This window comes from Rhamphochromis longiceps, linkage group LG17 (genome assembly GCF_057381845.1).
Source record: "Rhamphochromis longiceps isolate RC_006_pf linkage group LG17, R_longiceps_female_GT1.1, whole genome shotgun sequence".
NCBI classification, from domain to species: Eukaryota; Metazoa; Chordata; class Actinopteri; order Cichliformes; family Cichlidae; genus Rhamphochromis; species Rhamphochromis longiceps.
The window spans coordinates 20,529,447-20,537,051 of record NC_140573.1 but is presented as its reverse complement, the minus strand read 5'-3'; the positions used below and the strand labels follow the sequence as shown (position 1 = coordinate 20,537,051).

Sequence of the window (7,605 nt, the reverse complement as noted above, 5' to 3'; positions counted from 1 at the left end):
ATATAAATGTTGCTAAATTTTAACTGTGGTGACAAAATGATCCATTGAAACTGCATGAAAACATCAAACTGACAGTTATTTTTCAACTTTATTTGATTGTGGTCATTGGTAATATAAAAACAAATAAACTACAGTGATACAGACAACTTAAGGAAATTTGGTGGGGGTAAAATGACAATGATGTTGGTCCACCCTAAGACACTGTAGGCTTAGTAACCACTGGATCAATTAATACTCTAAATTTAAAAAAAAATATGGTTGAGCACATCGCTGTACAACTGGAACTAAACAAAAAAAGTTATATATCCAAAAGTTAATTTGTGGATCAGGGTTGTTGTGACAGAATCAGCTGAACTGCCTACTGTACTGTAGTATGATTATTTTAAAAATAAGCACAAGTACTAGTAATGCACTCAAACATTATTGATACTGCTGATATGAATGATACATACCATGAAAATATCCTTAACATGTACATCAAAATACTCAAGAATGAAAACTCTCACCTGTGACAAGCATACTTGAAATTTGCTTACAAAGTTCTATCAATCACATTTCAATATGTCTTGTAAATTCTGTGAGCCAAAAATATATTACAGTAACTTAACATGACAAAAATGTAAAAAGTACAAAATCTCCCTCTGATACATAACAGTGTACTATTATGTATTACCAAAATGCATGTTTAAAAACAGTATAACAGGGTAGTTTTTAGCTCTACGAATGACATTAAATAAAAATGTGCCAGCTGTCTTTGTAAAAAACTATATGCATTGATGTGATGAAGTCTTGGGAATGCACTGTCAATGACTGGTCTATGGCCAACTTGAAAAAATTGGGGCCCCCAGCATTAAACCTGCAAGGTAGGAAGTTGATATAACTTTGAGGACAAACTGATATATTACAGATATTTATTACCGACTTTAATCAGAAAATTCAGAGTCACTGTAAAAGTCATCGTCGGAAGTATGATCAAGGTTAATGTTCTTTGCTCCTGACAAAACTTGCATGTAACACTGTCTTGCGTGCAGCTTGTTTTGTTTCACATTCTGTCGTTTTCTGAGGATGATGCTCTGTAGACCTCTCAAACCCTCCTCACTTAGGCCACAATGCGAACCTTAAAAATAGAACATATAATTTAGTCTGCTTTAATGCCTTAAGAAACAGTCAGTGTTTTGTATGCATTACTTAAATACATACTTTTAAATATCTCACTGGAAAACAGGCCGGACAGCTCTTTCAGGATATCATCATATTTTGAAAGAGATTTCCAGTGATGGTCCATCTCTGTAACAAGAATCTTCTTTTCCTTCTTATTGCCATGATGATATCGAATGCCCTTCTCTTTGTTGTAAGGCTGACAGAGTCTGAAATGCATTTATAACAAAGTTATAAATCAATTCACAAAGAACGTCTGAAGTCATAAATGATTTTAGGTCAACACCTGAAGCTTAGGGTTTCATTATATGTCAGATATGCTGAAAGTAGACAACATATATGTACAACTACCGCTGTGTGCCCGCTGCCACGGCCAGCTTGTGTCACCAGACAGAATTTCTTCCAAGCACAGAGTTTCTTTGTCTGGAAACATTCTGTTGTATTTTTCCACAGCAGAAGTCAAGATTCCTTTCTCTTCTCTGATCTTGCGACGAATCTTGGCACGGGCTTTATTTCCATCGGTGTCTTTGTACAGACGCTAGGATCGTCTCTTTATGCTCGCTACGAGCACTTCGATTCTGCTCACCAAGGGATCAATATCACTTGTGCTTGTTGTTGCTGCTTAGAAGAAATAACACAGCTACACTTACATAAAGTCATTGTACAATTGCATCACATTTTTGAATCAGTTTTTGCTCACCTTCTGCCCAATCCTTTACATCACTGACCCATTCATCCAGTTGACTGTCAGTCACTGCTAATTGGACTTTTAAGGACTCCAGGTTCTGAAGCTGGGTTAGAAGAGCTTTTGTGGCCTACATTGTCAATTTGATATTAAAAAACAAACAAACAAACAAAAAACACTAAACACATGTTTACTCCAAATAATAAGAACACAGAGGAGTAATCATCTAAAAATAAAGTAACAATATCATTACCTTCTGATATCGATGGGTCAGAGAGGTGGCCAACTGGTCTAGCTTTTGTTGATTCCAGCGCATGGCCATAAGAGTTAGCATGTCACTCCATCCTGCAAACACAGAAAACGTAGTGTTACCACTTTCATCATAATTACACACTTAAAATCTAACTAGTGCAGGATTTGCCTTCTCACCTGCTTTGGACATATGTTTTGTGGTAACTGCAATCCTTGACAAAAAGGCATTACATTGCTCTACCTCCTCCCCTAGAGTCAAACCAGCCCCATCTTGATATGCTCCACTCCATTTCACCTGGAAAAAAAAAAAACACACACACACACACACACACACACACACAGATGCACATACACACACACAGATAAAATACAAATTACACAAAATGTTGATGTGCAATTGTTCAGATAAAGTCATTAAAGTCAGAATTTCATACCTCACATTTGAAATCGTGGGCTTTAGCATGAAAGACTGAAAGAAATGGCTTCATGCTAAGAAGGTGCTGGAGCTCTGGACAGCTTTTTGTTACTCTTTCAAGATATGGCCAATACTTGCAGGTAACATCCATACAAAAAAAAGTGATATGTCTATTGGCCAGCTTTTGTTGCAGGTACAAGGGATAAGCAAAAATTTCACCCCTGTACATATTTAGAGCACGGAGCAGCACTCCATGCCTACACACTGCAAGCTCCAGTCCCTCCTCATCCACCTTGCTGCTGGATCTTTGGGAGGTCTCTCTGGCTGCTGACCACTCCCCTCCACAAACACCTCGTCCGGAGACCTAAAATGCATTAAATAGCTGGTGACAATGTCTTTTCACAATCTCTTCAACAGAGTGTTAAAGGTTAACATAATTATGTCTATGTAATTAGAGCGTTCAATCTTACATGTCTGGATGTGCTGTGTATGTAGTCCACAAATCTTCCCACATCTTCATCCTTTGCTATGAAGGCGTCTTCAAAGATGCCCAGTTCCTCAGATCTGAACAAAATAGCAATACAGTATACTTTATGGTGTCATACAAAGTAAGTCCAAAGTTAATTGGTGCACCTTATAGTCACATTGTCTGAAACAAACGTTGGTATTACACATATTTTGCTGTACCTGGCTGCATTCTTGAAACGGTAATGCTTGCGGTTTCCATCCACTGAAATTGCAAGCATGTCTGGGGCACATGCATGACATGTGAAGGGATCCTCCTTTAAAATCTTGTCTAATTCATATCTCACGGCTTCCCACTCAAAGAAACTTTTCTTAAAGCCATCTGCAGAGATCTTTCCCGTCTGGTTTAAAATGAAAGACATAAACAGAAAACAACTACGCTACAAGTGACTTTTAAATCCTGAATAACACAGAAGAACCATACTGTAAAGGATGCATAAACTAAAATGCTCACACGGCCAAAGTGGAGAGTTCGTTGATCAAGCATTTTTAAAAATGCTTTGCAGGAGAGTCCGGGTGATGCCATCTTCATTTCTTCAAATGTGAAGAAGACATCTGTTGCGTACAAAGTAGAAAAGTGAAGGGTAGCGGGCCAGTAATCACTTAGATTTAGGTCATCTACTCCAGCAGTCCAAGAAGCTTCACATGTCTCACACCTCAGCTCTGGCATGCTGAGATTGTAACGTCCTAGAAAAGTGAAAAACTCATGACTCCAGAGTAAAAGTTTATTATCTTTGGGTTAGGTCTTCTTTTTGTCTCAGAATATACTGCAACAATGCTTGTGAGGGTTTAGTTTTAGGTGAATTATTTACAGATGGTTGTCAGTCAGGACAAAATGAAGTTCTTCTTACCATTCATTGTGACCACAGCAACAACCTTTCCTGGTCTGACCCTCAAACACTCTGGTGGACAGCCGCAGATTGTGACTGGGCTCTCCACAGGTACAAGTCGTGCTAAAGAAGTCAACATGTATGCGTAACATATGATTTAAATAAGTTTATTAACTATGAAGTAAAACGTTGAAATGTGACTAAGATATGGTAGGACCAACTGAGCCTTACTTGAAACAATAAAAAAAAAAAACTTAACAGCTCAAAGCTAACAGTGTAGTTGAGAGCTGAGGAAGCATCAACTTTTTTAAAAAATGAGATAGAGAGAGAGAGCGTAAGGGAAATGTATAAACAGTAAACACAATAAGTTTAGTCACAGAACTTACCATCATGGCAAAGGGTCTTATTTACAATGTAAGTTGTTGGAGGCAATGGCTGGAAGAATCCGGCAGTCATGGCACGTCTATTGTGAAGGACATATCTGGTGTGCGTGATGACATCACATTTATCACAAAAAAGGGGGCGTGGTAGACAGTCACGACAACGAAGCACAGCTGGATTGCTCCCACATTGTTGGCATATATGTTCCGACACACTTTCTTGAGCTGCCATGGTATTCACCAGATGGGGTCTTTTGGCCCTCCAACTCTCTGAAAAAAGAGTTTTTCTTGTGCTCCAGTTCAAGGAAGCCAAAAGAGGAGCTTTTGGTGGTGGTGCTTCATGGTGATCGTCTGAAGAATCATTCAGTGAGCTCTGGAGTTCTTGTAGAAAGCGCTCTGTTAAAAAAAACAAATACATTTTCTATTAAAATTGATTAAATTATAAAAGTGTAATGGACAGAGTAGCTATGAGAGTAAAGCTTGATGGCTATAAATATGCTAGCAATTGCTGCAAACACATGAACATACTGCTTTGATCTAGTGAAGACACAGTGGAGTACATACCAACAGTCTCTGGGGCAAATGCCACCTCACAGTGACTGTTATTAGTGGTAGAATTGGTCTTCTGACTGTGGGCAGCTGTATAAAACATCAACAGTATATCAAAAACACAAATCAAATCCACATTTATAACACAGAAACAATTTAGAATCACCAATTAGCCAAACTCCACATCTCAGGACTGTGGGAGTAAACCAGGTAACCTGCGAGCAGAGAAACAAGGGAAGAACACGCAAACTCTACACGCAAAGACCCTGGTCTGATAGTGGAATTGAAATCAGGACATTTTTTGATGTGCCACTGTGCTGCCAAGTACCAATATCTTTTACCAAAATCCTTGTGAGGAGGTAACTGTCAGCCACATTTTGTTACTGGACTAACATAACGTAATGAATGCCATACTTGCTAGGGGGGGATCATTCAGTTTTAAGAGATAATTCTGTGGTTTATTTAATGTCCTTTTGTGTCAAAACAAACAAATTACTTTCCTGTTTGTCTTTACAAATATTTAAATTAATTAATACGTTAAATTTATGGTTTTGTGTCCATACAATCTATATCTTCAAATTATCTTGTATGAAAGAGTACTGACCCTTATGTAATTGACTCCGGATTGATCTTGGCCTCGCATAGAGTTGGTTTCCATCTTTGTCTCTTTTTTTCCATTTTACTGTTAGTTCAGGTGGCTTCACAGGTACAGGAGCTACCTCTTGCTTCAGCTCACCAAGCATGTCATCGAGGTGTTGGAGCTCATCAATTTGTTCCTGCTGATCAGTCAGATTATCTAGGATCCTTAAAGGATCTTGAATTTCGGAGTCACTCATGGCAGAAAGAAGAACAAACAAACAAACAAACAAACAAACACACAAACAAACACACAAACAAACACGCACGCACACACACACACACACACACACACACACACACACACACACACACACACACACACAGAATAATCAAACAAGACAGAGACCAACAGAGCGAGGCAGAAACAGAGAGACAGACCAATAAGGACAGCAGTAAGAACAGATACAAACAGACTGACGTGGCTCTTAAAAGTGCCTTTAGGAGTTTTTCAAAAAGCAGATGTAGGAAGGAATCAATCAATAATAGGCTGATTGATGAAGAACCTGTTTAGAAAAAAAAAGTATTCAGAATTCAGAAGCACCTTATAAATAAATATATACATTAAACCCTATTGTAACGATTTAGATAAACCCTGTTTAGTGTCCATTTGTATTTCATTTGCAGCATAGATGATCGGTCTGCTATTTAATGATTATGTAATGCTGTTATTAAGTTTAAAATCGAGAGAGAGAGAGAGAGAGAGAGAGAGAGAGCCAGAATGAGAGAGAGAGCCATAAAGAGAGAGCTAGATTGATAGATAACGTCTATCTTCAATTTCAGCATCAACCCAATCTGGCAACACTGACCCTTATTAGAACCCTCAAACTTTACAAAGTGGCAACAACAGCAAACGTCAGCACACACTTCTCTATCACTGTACCCTGGATGATGATATATGATAAGCTTAACTTGATTGGCTAACAGAAATGAATTTAGCTAACTTACAGCACATGTGGTGTGGTAACATATATGCTATTAAATGTTAAGTCATTCGCTGTTCCACGAAATTGCTAATCTTAACCCATGGAACTGCTAAAAGCAGCTTTGTGAGCTCACTGTTTCGGGTTTTTCTTTTTGGTTTTAAATAAGAAAAATAATTTTAAAAAATCTACAGATTCAGATTCGCACTTACCTGTGGTACGATCGAGTACGTTGACGTCACTGCCGCTCATCTGATATGATAAAAAAATAAACTTTCTCAAAAATAAACAAGTGAGTCGCTGTGAATTCCTTAACAGCACCGAAAATGTTTTTGCATACTGCTTTTTTGCCGAAAATGTTTTTGCCTAATAAAAAAGAACAACGATCGAGTACGTTGACGTCACTGCCGCTCATCTGATATGATAAAAAAATAAACTTTCTCAAAAATAAACAAGTGAGTCGTTGTGAATTCCTTAACAGCACCGAAAATGTTTTTGCATAATGTTTTTTTGCCAAAAATGTTTTTGCATAATGTTTTTTTGCCGAAAATGTTTTTGCCTAATAAAAAAGAACAGCTTTTTTATTAGGCATTTAATTTAATTTAATACGTAAGAGCGTGATTAGCCAAAGCAGACGGTAAAATGACTGCATGTATTCAGAGGAGTTGGAGAAGATATCATACAGCTGTAGCAGAATGATCGACAGATTTCCAAATATCAAAAGGATTGTAGAACAGTTTATAAAACCGGTGCAATAAATTCACCCAATCGCTAGCTGTGCCATTACCCAGCATACATCACTCACTCCGTCAATGCAAGAACCGATACACAAATAACAGCCTGTAATTAGTTTTATCTGCAGTACTTTTCTCTCAGATAGTTGCCTGCATTATATAATTTATTGTGTTCAGTATAGGTCGTTACAATGTGATTTGGAAAATGTCTAAATATACCGACAAAATCTCTTCAATCGGAGGACCCTTCACGTCAATTCCCGACGCCAGAGGGGTACCCTGCGCGTCCATATGTGCAGCAGAGGGGGCCTGACCATGCGTCACACGTTTGACGAGTTGGGAGTGAGAACGTGTTTGAAGCAGCAAGTGGCGACTGGCGACCTGCAGGGCTGAAACAGAAATGCCACATTTCGCAGTTCCTCTAACAGCCACTTGAGGGTTGGCTGTAATCTCACTTTCTGTTCAATGCCTATTTAATTTGACCATTTTCAAATTAAATATTCCTTAAATGTGAACCA

General features: G+C 38.2%; 1 pseudogene; it reads right to left on the bottom strand.

Annotated features, from left to right (window-relative positions):
- Positions 1-914: 914 nt before the first annotated feature.
- Positions 915-5,569, bottom strand: LOC146649638 (uncharacterized; annotated as a pseudogene).
- Positions 5,570-7,605: the final 2,036 nt, after the last annotated feature.